This window comes from Dioscorea cayenensis, chromosome 8 (genome assembly GCF_009730915.1).
Source record: "Dioscorea cayenensis subsp. rotundata cultivar TDr96_F1 chromosome 8, TDr96_F1_v2_PseudoChromosome.rev07_lg8_w22 25.fasta, whole genome shotgun sequence".
Classification (NCBI taxonomy): domain Eukaryota; kingdom Viridiplantae; phylum Streptophyta; class Magnoliopsida; order Dioscoreales; family Dioscoreaceae; genus Dioscorea; species Dioscorea cayenensis.
In genome coordinates this window covers 4,271,164-4,283,268 of record NC_052478.1, presented here as the reverse complement: position 1 = coordinate 4,283,268, position 12,105 = coordinate 4,271,164, and positions in this window count along the sequence as shown.

Genomic DNA, 12,105 nt, shown 5'->3' with positions numbered 1-12,105 from the left:
GCAAGCGAAGGGGAGAAATAAAGGTCTGCATCGCATCCTATATTCGATAATCCAACCAAAATCTAAGGGTATATACGTCATTATAGATCCAAGTTTTAGGTAATGAGAGAGACCATTAACCCTAGATATGACTGATAGTGTTATTGTCCGGAGTTTATGGACGAAATTAGACTTGAGAACTGGAGAAAATTACGGATGAATGCCATCGGGCGGTGGAAGTGCGTTTGCTATGACGTTAGGGTTGACACGTGCGATGGGTCCGTGTCGAGAGGTAGGTGCATGTGGGCTGGGCTTTATGGCGGTGATGGATTGGGCCATGGGTTAAACTTACCACCCGGTGAGTTTTAGGCTGTTAATTTTTTTATTTTATTTTTAGATTTTATTTTTTTTCAGTTTAATATTTTTAAATCATTTAAAAGTAAAAAAAAACCTTCTTGATTAGCCCAAACCAAAACAAAAAAGACAGCAATTAACAGAAGAAAATGACAAATTGGGTACAAAGATGTGGATGTTTTTTATTTCTAGCTATGATACATCAAGGAAAAAAATCTTGCTGAAGGCCCCAAAGTCCTAGAGTCCCTACTTTCAATGCACACTAATTTAGATATTCATTCCCTTCATCATCATCATCCACAATAACAAAAAGCGAAGCAAAGATTATATATATACACACACATTCACCGTCACTTTCTCCATCTCTCCGTGGTTGGTGGGTTAATGTCGGGTGCAATTATTGAGTTTAATTTAAAGCCTTATAATGTGTCTTACATATATAGTATTACAAACACATGCAAACATATTTATATACCTATACTGCTATACACCATGTACTTCTACATATATATACATATATAGTTTTACAAACACATGCAAACATATATATATATATATATATATAAACCAACTTCTGCATATATCAACATGGACAATGCAAAACCAAACCCATATATAGCTAGCAAGGCAAAGCTCACTCACTGCTCACATGGCCCAAAAAACCCTAGACAAAAGCATGCAAACTTAACTAGTCTACCTCTTCTATCTTTGGTTCAGCTCCTCCACCATCAGCGCTGGACTGATACTCTCCACTGGCGTCTCCGTCCATCCCTTCCGCAGCTTCACCACCCTCCTAATACATCGTTGATATAATAGGGTTACAAGTCTCCTCCAGCTCCTTCAACTTATGCTCAAACTCAACAACCTCAGCCGACAGCCGCGGTTCCCTTCCAACCAGTGTATAGTCTCCTCCACTGCTTTTTCAATCCTCTCCCTATCACTGCCTGGCAACTTCCCCTTTATCTTCTCATCCTTCACAGTATTCCTCATATTATACACATAATTCTCCAATGCATTCTTAGCCTCCACCTTCCTTTTCACTTCCTCATCTTCCGCCTTGTACCATCTGTAATGAATTAATCAACAATTCACTCTATTCACCAGAATTTCGATGAACTAACTCAAAGATCTTCAGTCAAACAGTAGATCTGTGATCTAAACATCAAGTATGGTTCATGAGATGATCTCAATCATCAACAACCAAGCAAGTAACTAGCAGGATGAATTCAAAAGCAGTAAAAAAGCTCACAGAGCTGTAGATCGGACACAACTAAGTAAGAAAAACAGTAAGATAAGATGGGAGAGCACTCCCTCCTAATCCTCGCCGGAGATAGCACCGGAGAGACGATCAGGCCCAAAGCTTCTAGCTCCTTCCTTTTTTCTTTCCTCCTTTTCACTGTTCTCCTCTCTTCCTTTTATACACCTCCCAGCTAGCATAACTAACTATAATTCTCCACCAATAGCTGCCTTCCTTAATGCCATGTCAGGATAACCAATTCATTCTCTCCGCTAATCATAGCCTTTTATGTTGCCACTCTTCCAGGAGTATGATAACTCGCAAGTCTAATGCTCCTTTTTCCTCTCGATGCTCCCTGCGACTAGTGGTGAGGATGCTTTCCACGTTAGGCGACTTATCCCGATCATCTTCCACAACAACTCCCGCGCTCTCCACAACATTACCCCCCATGACAAACATCCTTGTCCCCAAGGATGAAGGATGGAAAATGTTGAGCCATATAATCAATATCTTCCCAAGAATTATCAGAATCCAACATGCCTTCCCATTGAATCGAACTCGATCAAGCGGTCGAGAATTTCGGAGAATAGTTCGGTGTTGTAGAATACGAACAGGTTGTAATGATGGACCTATTTCAGTAGTCATAAGAGGAAGAGGAAGGCAATTAATTTGAGATCCGGGATCACCTTCGCATTTCTTCAGTAAGGAGACATGAAACACAGGATGAATTCTGGCCTGTGGAGGCAAGGACAACCTGTAAGCTACTGCTCCAATTTTCTGCAGGATTTGAAATGGGCCAAAATAGCGCATGCTTAGTTTGTGATGTTTGCGCAAAGCAACAGAATGCTGTCTGTAAGGCTGAAAGTTTCACAAAAACCCATTGACCTTCGTCAAAAGAAACTTCACATCTCTTCTTATCAGCTAGCTTCTTCATTCTGACTTGAGCTTTCAGGAGATTTTGCTTCAATTGCTTCAAAACTTGATCTCGTTGTTGTAATAATTGTGCAATGTCTGGGGGATCATTATCGTTAGTATAATAGTATAACAAAGAAGGAGGATCTCTTCCAAAAACCACCTTGAAAGGAGTCATTGCCGCACTACAATGGTAAGATGTGTTATACCAATACTGTGCCCATGGAAGTAGTTCTACCCAATTTTTAGGATTTTCTGCCACAAAACACCTCAAGTACAATTCCAAGCACTTATTTAATGCTTCTGTCTGCCCGTCTGATTGTGGATGATAAGAGGAAGTCATAGACAATGTAGTACCCATTGCTTTGAACAAAGATTTCCAGAATTTGCTAAGGAATACTCTATCCCTGTCAGTCACAATAGAGCGTGGAACTCCATGCAATTTGATAATATTATGAATAAAAGCTGTAGCCACTGAATCACTTGTGAAATCACCTTTTAGGCGAATGAAATGCCCAAATTTGGATAATCTGTCAATCACAACTAGTATCACTGTAAATCCCTTAGAATTTGGAAGTGCCACAATGAAATCCATAGCAATCTCTTCCCAAATCTGCTGAGGAATAGGTAGTGGTTGTAATAATCCTTGAGGGTGAGTATGATCAACCTTTGCTTTTTGACAGATGAGGCAAGTTTTGACAAATTTCGCAACATCACTTCTCATATTCTTCCAATAAAAATGTTGTGCCAACCTAGCATGAGTCCTAAGAGAACCTGAATGTCCTCCCAACTTTTGTGGCATGGTATTCCTGCAATAATTGAATTTTAATTTGAGGATTGTCTGGAATTACAATCCTATTGTCATGCCATAATAATTCCTGCTTCCAAGAGAATTTTGTGTCACAAGAAATTCCCTGTTGTAATTCTTTAACTTTCTCCACACAGAAAAAATCTTGTTGCTGTAATTTCTGAATTTGAGGAATCAATGAGCATTGCATGGAAGTCAGAACCAGACAATTAATTCTGGACAATGCATCTGCTGGAATATTTTCCCTGCCTGGCTTATATTCAATAGAGAAATTATATCCTAGCAACTTTGGCAACCATTTCTGTTGTTCAGGAGTTTGAATAGTTTGTTGGCACAAATGTTTCAGAGATTCCTGATCTGTTTTGATGATAAACTGATGACCAATCAAATAGTGTCTGAATTTGTTCACTACCTCTGTCACAGCGTATAACTCTCTCACATAAGCAGATTGTTTCTGCATTGAAGAGGTCAATTTCTTGGAGAAAAATGCAATTGGATGCTTGTCTTGACTCAGAACTGCACCTATCCCCACTCCTGAAGCATCAGTTTCCAAAACAAATGTCTTACAAAAATCAGGGAGTTTTAGAACTGGAGCTTCTGTAATCCTGCTTTTCAACTCCTGAAATGCTTTCTGTGTAATATCTGTCCATAGAAAAGCATCTTTCTTCAGTAATTCAGTGAGTGGATGTGCAATGCTAGCATAATTGGCAATAAATCTCCTATAGTATCCACTCAACCCCAAAAATCCTCTCAGTTGTTTCACATTAATAGGTACTGGCCATTTCATAATTGCATCTACCTTTGAGCTTTCCATCTGTACCCCTTCTGCAGACACAGTATGCCCCAAGTACTCAATTTTCATCAATCCAAATTCACACTTGGAATACTTTGCATATAACTGATTCTTAATCAAAGTAATCAGTACAATTTCCAAGTGTTCCAAATGGCTATTCCAATCCTCACTGTAAACAAGAATGTCATCGAAAAATATTAAAACATACTTCCTCATTGCAAACTGAAAAATACTGTTCATCAGAGATTGAAATGTTGCAGGAGCATTGGATAGACCAAATGGCATTACCACCCATTGAAAATGCCCATGATGGGTTCTAAAAGCTGTTTTATATTTGTCCTCTGAATATATCAAAACTTGATGGTATCCGGACCTCAAATCCAGCTTTGAAAAATACTGGGCCCCATTCAATTCATCAAGTAATTCATCTACTGCTGGAATGGGAAATGCATCCTTGATGGTTATAGCATTTAAAGCTCTGTAGTCAGTGCAAAATCTCCAGCTGCCATCCTTTTTCTTAACTAGAATAACAGGAGATGAATATGGGCTACTGCTTGGTTCTATAAACCCATCTTGAAGCATCTGATCAACCATTCTTTCAATTTCAGTCTTCTGACTATGTGGATATCTATAGGGCTTCACCTTTACTGGATTGGAATTGGGCTGTAATGGAATCTTATGGTCACATAATCTTGTCGGTGGTAAACACCTGGGTATACCAAATACCTCTTGATACTTAAGCAACAATTGCCTTAAAGTATCAGGTATTCCATCTGGCAACTGTATAATATTTTCCTGAACTCTCGCAACTCCTTCTTGCTCTTCAAAAGTATCTGAAACTGATTCTACAGATTCATGAGTCATCTGATAACACTGTGCAATTGATTTCACAGAATTCAACCTGTATAATTGATGTACTGAAGCAATTTGAGGACCCTGATTTTTTTCTCCAATCAATGTTACAAATTTGTCTTCATTGTAGAATTGTACAGATAAATTTCTGTAGTCCATAATGTGAGCTCCCAACGTTGATAACCATGATGCTCCCATGATTACCTCAGCACCTGCTATAGGTAGTAAGTAGACAGGAAATGCCAATTTACAGCCTTGAATAGAAATTTTAAATGGATCAATCTTCCCTTCAACTTGTAAAAAATTCCCATCTCCAACCAACACTTTGAATGTAGCAGTAGGTTGTATGTCCATTTGTAAAAATTTTGCAACTCTAGGTTGGATGAAATTGTCATCACTTCCTCCATCAAGTAGCACCTTGACTGATTGTCCTTTTACATAACCAGTAAACCTCATAGTACCTGAAGCTGCAGAACTATTCATGGCATTCAAAGAGGATTTCGGGTCAATTTCTTCAACAGTTGTGCCTTCCTCCACTTCAACTACAAAATCACTGATTTCTTGATCACTACTGTTTGATATCTCCTCACTCCATTGCAACAGTAATAATTTCTTGTTCTGGCATCTGTGTGTAGGTGAAAACTTTTCATCACAATTAAAACACAATCCTTTTGCCTTCCTCAGTTGCATTTCATTAAAACTAATTTTTTTGTAGGGTGGAGCATTATAAGATGAAGTAGGAGCTGGCAGTTGAGGTACATTCTGAACTGTTGGCATCACCTTTTGTATAGGTACTATTGCTTTACTTGTGTGCTGAGTAACATTAATGTCAGGAGTATACTGGATTCTCCTAGTATTAATCTTAGGCAGCACAGGATATTTATCCTCATAAAGTTTAGCCAAACTTGCTGCTTTAGAGATTGATTCTGGAAGCAAAGGAATAATGTCTCTTTGAATTTCCTTTCGCAATCCACTTATGAAACACTTCAACATAGCAGCAGGGGATACTCCTTCCACTCTATTGGCCAAGGATACAAAAGTAGCATAGTAATTGGTTACTGAATCTTCTTGAATCAACTTGAATAATGCAAATTCTGGAGTTTCAAATACTGATGGCCCATATACCTCTTCCAATGCATTCACCAAGGATGGCCAATTTTCAACTTTTCCTTCTTTCTCTAACATCTGATACCAAGGTACCACTTGTCCATCAAAATGTATAGAAGCAATTTCCAGCCTTTCTCCATCAGTAACCCTGTAATACTTGAAGAATTGTTCTGCCCTATATATCCATTGTAATACTTCTTCTCCATCAAACCTAGGAAAATCCAGTTTAACGGATCTAGTAGTGAAAGGCTTAGATCTCACATACTCCATTTCCTCCCTGAATTCTCCTCTTTGTTTTGAGTCCTCCATATTGACATTTGTTGTTACAATCTGATTCTCAATATATTTAGAAATGGTTTGCAAAGATGTTTCTAACATCTTGATCTTGTCATCCCTCTGCTCCAAAGCTGTAATCATTCTTGCCTCTCGTTGCTCCATAGCAACTTGCATACTGTCAATCTTTGCCATCAAATCCCTAAACCGAGTTGCTTCAGCCATGAACGAAAGCACCAAATATGTAATGAATTAATCAACAATTCACTCTATTCACCAGAATTTCGATGAACTAACTCAAAGATCTTCAGTCAAACAGTAGATCTGTGATCTATTTGCATTTTTACTTCAATTTAGCAATGAATTCACAAAATTTCAGCAGATCAAGCATCAAATACCCGAAACATCAAGTATGGTTCATGAGATGATCTCAATCATCAACAACCAAGCAAGTAACTAGCAGGATGAATTCAAAAGCAGTAAAAAAGCTCACAGAGCTGTAGATCGGACACAACTAAGTAAGAAAAATAGTAAGATAAGATGGGAGAGCACTCCCTCCTAATCCTCGCCGGAGATAGCACCGGAGAGACGATCAGGCCCAAAGCTTCTAGCTCCTTCCTTTCTTCTTTCCTCTTTTTCACTGTTCTCCTCTCTTCCTTTTATACACCTCCCAGCTAGCATAACTAACTATAATTCTCCACCAATAGCTGCCTTCCTTAATGCCATGTCAGCATAACCAATTCATTCTCTCCGCTAATCATAGCCTTTTATGTTGCCACTCTTCCAGGAGTATGATAACTCGCAAGTCTAATGCTCCTTTTCCTTTCTCTGATGCTCCTGCGGACTAGTGGTGAGGATGCTTCCACGTTAGCTGACTTATCCCAGTCATCTTCCACAACAACTCCCGCGCTCTCCACAACACCATCACTCAGCATCCTGTCTATCTCCTCCTTGCTGATCAACCTCCCTTTATCATTTGTTATGGTAATCCTGTTCTTTACTCCGGCACTCTTATCCTCTGCCGACACATTCAAGATACCATAAGCATCAATGTCAAAGGTCACATTAATCTGCGGCACACCGCACGGCGCTGGTGGGATACCAGTGAGTTCAAACTTGCCCAACAAACTGTTATCCTTAGTTCGAGCACGTTCCCCTTCATAATCCTAGATCAAAATTGTTCACACTATCAGCTAAGAGAAGTATATATGAGGAAGTTAATCAATGGTGAAGATATTAAGGGCAGCAAGTAGAGTTGCAAACTGGGCCGGCCCGAGCCCGGCACGGCCAGCACGGTTTGGGCCGTGCTTGGCCTGGCACTGACAGCTACAGTGCCAGGCCACAAGTTGGTGGCCAAGCACAGCCCGCCACTAGCCGTTGCGGGCCGGCCCGGCACGGCCCACCATTTGTTTTCATAGTTTTTAAATAAATGGCAATTTTTTTCCTATATCTATTTGTAATTTATTTTTAATTTATCTCTATTTTTTCTATGTAATTTTCTATTCATGTAAATTTAAATTTTTTACATGTTTTTTAATTATTTTTTCTAGTCTTTATGTGTTGTATATTTTTTACAATCAAGAAACTTATATTTTATGATATTTAGATTTTTTTTAAAAAAAATTTCCTTAATTTTTAGTATTTTTTTAAGTATTTTTCTTACAATTTTTACAATATTTTTAAAGAATTTACAAATTTTATATTTTAAATTAATTTTAAAAAAAAAGGGCCGGGCGACCCCCCTTGTACGGTGGGCCGTGCCGGCCCGGGCCGGCCCGAGCACGTACAGTGCTTGGGCCATATAGCATGTACAGTGCTCGGGCCGCACCGTGCCGGGGCGGGCCTGCCCATCTTGCACCTCTAGCAGCAAGTATGCTTTGAAAAAACTAGCAATTCACTTCACTACCTTCATTTATGTGGGTCCCACCATTTTTTAATTATAATATTACATTTTGTGGTTATTTATTTATTTTAATTTTATATTTTATATTTTATGTTTCAGTTATTTTTTTCAAAACCCTACTAGGGATGGGCATGGGGCGGGGAATCCCCGTCCCCCGCGAGGATCCGCCCTGTTTGGGCCGGGGAATCCTTGGTTTCCTCCCCCGCGAGGGCTAGGGTGGGGGAATAAAATTCCCCGATTACTGTAGCGGGGTGGGGGTGGGGAGTGATCTCTCCGCCCCGCGGAGTCCCCACCCTGAAATGTTATATATATATATATATAACAATATATTTGTTGAAATAAAATAAAAATAAAAAATATATAATATAATACAATGTTTGTTATTAGTAATGATTAGTCTCAATTAATATCTAATTTAATTGATTTTTTTCCATAGATTATTGGATTTTTGTAAGAAATGTGTTAAAATAAAAATTAAAAAATATATAATATAATATCATGTTTGTTATTAATAAAGATGAGTCTTAATTGGTATCAAAGATTCTAAGTTCATGAATTTAAACATTATATTAGTGGATTGTTTTTTTTTTAAAAAAAAAATTGTGTTTGGAGGCCGGGGTGGGGATCCCCGTCGGGCGGGGAGTGGCGTCTTCCTCCTCCCCGATTTCCCCAACTGGGGCGGGGACGGGGAATCCCCACCCAAGATGGGGGAATGAGTGGGGAGATACTTCCCGTCCCCACCTCGCCCCATGCCCATCCCTAAACCCTACGCACCCTTCACCTCCTTCTATCTTAGTCGTGTCATTTAAGAAAAGTTAGATTTAGCATTTCTCCTTAATTACGTGTGGTGTTGGGGATGAGGAAGAGGGAAAGATCTCACAGTCACGGGTTTGATTGGTTCACTATTATTTTTGAGGTAAGCATCCTCTTCCTCGGATTTTTGAAAAAAAAATTGTAGAATTGTTAATATTGGGTTAAGGTTCTGATTTATTTTGTTTGCCCTCTTCTTAAGATTGTAACATGATACTAGTTAGGGTTAGGGTTTGGTTTGGTGAGAATGTTGATTTGATTTAATGAAAGGATAATGTTCAGAAATTTCCTGTAGCATAGCAGACATCCCTCTTTAATTTGGGAAGATCTAAAAACTGAATTGGGGTGAGATCAAAATATGAAATTTATAGATCTTAATCTTAACTAGTTTACTAAAAAATTTCAGAATTTTTGCAGTTTTATCCTATAAGATATAAGCTTCAAACGCAGATGACATGGTCAGGATTTCTGTGCAACCTTGATCCTCATTTTGATTTATTTCATGATTTTAAGTTCTTGTTTATATTTAGATTTATATAAGAAAGTTGTAGAAGATGATTTTATCTTTGTCTTTGCCAAATTTTAGAATTTTTACCCTGTACATTGTGAGATATGATCAGATTTTTATAGATGTGCTCAATGACATTTCTGCAGGAAGCATGAAGATTGATCAGAGAATTTGAGGATTTTAGAAGTTTAATCCGAACTCATGTTTAATATAAAAATTTTTGTATATATTGATGTTACCTAAAGACCTGAAATTTTTCATATTTTATACGATTATATTTTATGAGATATGATTTTATTAGTAAACTATCTTGGATTGGATGTCTGTGCAGAACATTAAGAATGATGGGTATTTTTTATGGTCATAAAGATTGAATTGGGTAAGATGAAAAATAGAAAAGTTGTTTATTATTAAATTATTTGATTGTTAGTTAAAGTTCATTGCTTTTTAAGTTGTATATTGAGAGTTATGCATGTTTGAAAGAGATGCGTCTGAATCACAAGTTTGCAGAAATAGTTGGAGATTCAATTTAATGGTTTACATTGAGTAGTTCTCTAAACCATGTGAATTTTGGATATGTTATAGCCTTGGCTGTCTAATATCCTTAGAATTTATAATTTTATGATTTGGGAAAAGATAGACAGACTTATGGTTGGTTTAGTACTCATGGGTCATGATAGAATTTTAATATGACCATTTAGAGTGGTTAAATGCTATTATACTCTTGGAAGTAATCTAATATTTGGGAGAGCAAAGTGATAGCTTGACCTTTTTCATTTGTATCCTTCTTACAATTTTCTTGCTTGTGTTAAATAGGTTTTTGATATCCTTAAAAATTATTCTCAAATTTAGGGTATTCTGAAGAAACTTGTTTGATTTGGGATTTAGAGTTTTTAGGTGTTAATCAGGTAGGTACCCGCATATAAATGATACTATATGGAGTTTTTGGGAGTTAATCAGTTAACACACCAACATATTTTCCCCGTGATTGAAGGTTGCACGCACCCACCTGAATTCTTAACATGTTATGCTTCTGGATAGTAGAGGCTTGGTCAGAAGATCAGTAATCTGCTCAGTTGTGCTGCAATGTTTTAATATCATGACAATGCCATTACAAATTAGATTTCGAAAGTGATGAAACTTAATGTCTATGTGTTTTGTCCTTCTATGATGCATTAGGTTTCTAGCGATTGCAATTGCAGATTTATTATCACACCAAATCTCAGTTGCATCTTTGCCCTCTATGCCACAATCTCCCAACAATTTCCTAAGCCACAAGCATTGGCAAGCTACTGATGAAATGGCGATATACTCATCCTCGATTGTTGACAATGCAATCACCTCTTGCTTCTTGGATATCCACAAGACTATAGTTGAACCAAGTTTGAAAACAACTCAGGATGTGCTCTTTCTATCCTCCAAACTCTCAGCCCAATCACTATCTGAGAAACCTACCACTTTACAACCATTTGAGTAAGCATACCATAGCCTATAGTCAATTATCCTAGCGAGATACCTCAGTACTTGCTTCCCAGCACCTGCATGAGTTTTAGAAGCTTTGTTCATATACCTGGAGAAAACCTCGACAGCATAAACTATACCTGGTCTTATGTGGGTTAGATTAATTGGCCAACTAAGCTCCTATACTTCTGCATTTCTGCATCTCCTGATTCATCATTAGCTTGAAGTTTCTCATTCAAACACATTGGATTTGGGGCAGGCTTACAGTTGAGCACATTGAATTTCTTCAATATTCTTGAGCATATTTTCTCTGTGACACAAACACTCTATGCTTGTCTTCCAATACCTCCATTCCTAAGAAATAACATAGCATTCCTTGGTATGTTGTATCAAAATTCTTCTGCATCTCCGACTTAAATTCAATGACCAATTCTATTGAGGAACTCAAACACAGTATGTCATCAACATGGATGCAAGCTAACAACACCTCACCATTGCTTTCGGTCCTTCTATAAAGAGTATGCTCAGTTTCACTCCTTTAGAACCCTTGCTGAGCAAAATAGGAATCAATTTTACTATACCATGATCTAGGTGCTTGCTTCAGCCTATAGAGGGCTTTCTTAAGTTTGTACACCATCTTTGGCTTCTTTTCAATCTCAAATCCCTTTGGTTGCTCCACGAACACTTCTTCAAGGATTTTTCCATTCAAGAAGGCAGATTTGACGTCCAAATGAAACAAACACCAACCTTTTTGAGCTGCCAGAGCAAGTAGAAACCTTACAATTTCCATATGAGCCACAAGTACAAACACATTCTCCACATCTATTCCCACCTATTGAATGTACCCCTTGGCAACAATCCTGGCTTTTAACTTTTGAATTTCACCATTGGCCTTGTAATTAAGCATTGGTGTTTGCATTCTGGTCCCAGCTTGACTGTTCTCTAAACACTACATCCCTGCTTAATGTGACCTTGCCCATGAGTGGATTGTACATCTTGTATGCCTTTATCTTCAAGCAGTAATATATGAATATGCACATTTCTGCTTTGTCATCAAGCTTGTGTCATCTCTACGATGGAATTTGCATGAAACCTATGCAACAAAACA